This window comes from Macrobrachium nipponense, chromosome 9, assembly GCF_015104395.2.
Source record: "Macrobrachium nipponense isolate FS-2020 chromosome 9, ASM1510439v2, whole genome shotgun sequence".
Lineage (NCBI taxonomy): Eukaryota > Metazoa > Arthropoda > Malacostraca > Decapoda > Palaemonidae > Macrobrachium > Macrobrachium nipponense.
Window position 1 is genome coordinate 82181410 of NC_061110.1, and position 2500 is coordinate 82183909.

Genomic DNA, 2500 nt, shown 5'->3' on the forward strand with positions numbered 1-2500 from the left:
ACATACATACATGCATACATACATACATGAGAGAGAGAGAGAGAGAGAGAGAGAGAGAGAGAGAGAGAGAGAGAGAGAGTTTTTTTCCCAGTTTTACTAATTTCCTGAAATACACAGTATATTTTATTTTCCTAGCTATAACGCATTTGAATATCTTTGAATCTTTTCCTATTGATATATTATACAGGACATTAGAAATTCACTCTACCCTTTTCTGACACAGCATTTAAATATTTTGATAAATAATATAATAAGATTGGAAGAGGGATGCGAGATTATCTAGAGATTTCCTTTTCGGGAGGGAATTTGAATATATTTTGTATTCTTGCGAGTGGCGAGGATTTATTTATCCTGAGGGATCCTTTGAGCTTGAAGGATCTGTGGATTCGTAAAGGCATTTTTTTTTTTTGATTGATGGGAGACATGTCACGATTCTCTGGGAAACCATTCTGTTACAGAATAAATAAAGCTCATTTGTCATTGTTTTAGATGTGAGAGTTAAATCAATTCTCTCTCTCTCTCTCTCTCTCTCTCTCTCTCTCTCTCTCTCTCTATATATATATATATATATATATATATATATATATATACATACATATAATATATATATATATATATATCATATCATATATATATATATCTATACATATATATATATATATATATATATATATATATATATATATATATATATATAATGATATCCTCTGTGCGCCAATCTGGCTCACATCTACGTACATATGGGTTCTCTCTCTCTCTCTCTCTCTCTCTCTCTCTCTCTCTCTCTCTCTCTCTCATTACACAGATTCTTTCTCCTCGCACGTAAGTCAGGAGAATGTATGTACAGAAGTTTTTGTTCCTTGCTTAGTGAAGAGGGAGCTGTCCGTACGCATAACGTATTTCCTTGTTTTATACTGTTTATAGCTTTAGAATGTCTGAAGGTGAAATAAAAAAAATCGGTTATGTATCTTTTGGTGGTCTTGCAGTTATTCACATTATATGCACAGACACCCCCACCTCCCCTCCCCCCCAACAAAAGAAAAAAAAAAAAAAAAAAAAAAAAAAGGCAAATTTTGCTTTTTTGCCGCCGGGCCGATAGTTTCCATCGTTGGGTCTGCTTCATGCAATTTATCAAAATATCTCGTTAATAATCTTAATCCCTTGGCTGGAACCATTTCAGATTCTGATATAAGGGACAATTTATTGTCAATAAATGAACTTAATCACCTGCAGCTAAGTAGCGATCCCATGTTGGCAAGTTTTGATGTGGCACCATTATTCACCAGCTTACTGAAGTATTTACAAGAATTCGTGTCTGGCAACGTAGATAGCAGACCGCTGAATATACAATTGTTTAGTGCTAGCTTAATAAGATTTTTAAACTTCATACACACGTCAAACATTGTAAATTCATTATATTTTTAAAACACTGTAAATTCAATATCAAGGGGAGCATGGTTCTTATAATTTTGATATATCAAGGAGAAATCCTTATTATGTAGTATTAAGTAATGTTAAGGAAAGTATACCTGACATTTCGTGAAACCTGAATATATATAAAAAATATTATTCCAGAAAATGTGACTTAGTTGAGAAATATTGATGCCGTAATATGTATCTGGTGGAAGAAAGAGAATGTAAACGAATTGGTGTTTTCCCTAATAGGATGTGGCTACTTAGAGAAACAAATCAAAAGGTGACAACTGGTTATTTATTTTTACTGTTAAAGAAGGATAAACCACATCTTATACAAAGTCCTTTAGTAAACTTTAGACGATGCTCATCAGATTTTTTTTTTGTTTCGTGCTCGCCCTCTGTTACTTCCTGGAGTTGAAAGCCCTTACATTTCGTGTCCACCTTTAAACACTGCTTTTCAATGATGTTTTCTAGGTCTTCCTCTTCTTCCACCCGACTTCTTCGTGTCATACTCTTGCTCTACATGCGAAACCAAATCCAATCACACTGACGGTAGAGATGAGTTGTTACATTTTATCCTGGGCCATCACACACTCGTATGAAGGGATTACTGAGCCAACGCTCCTCTTGGAAATCAAAATGAGAAGTTGAATGCAAGTAAAAAAAAAAGGTTGCAGCTGTTGAGATGAACTGTATGTATGGTACATGAAGTGCAAGAAGCATTTTGTGAGCAATATGGAGATTAATAATATTGCTGACAGGGCTAGTGTAGATGAAAGCAAGGAAGAATTGACGATTATAGTTTAGTGAAAAGTGTTAGAGGGAAGGAAGAGAGGAAAATCTTAAAGGCTTGGATAGATGTTTGGAAGTTATGTGACAGGAAGGGCCTCAATATTTAACAAAATTTACAGCACGGTGATTCATACAAGGTTCACCAGTTAAACTATGGGTGTGACAGTAAACCTCGTGACATATATATATATATATATATATATATATATATATATATATATATATATATATATATATATATATATATATATATATATATATATATATATATATATATATATAGTATGTATAT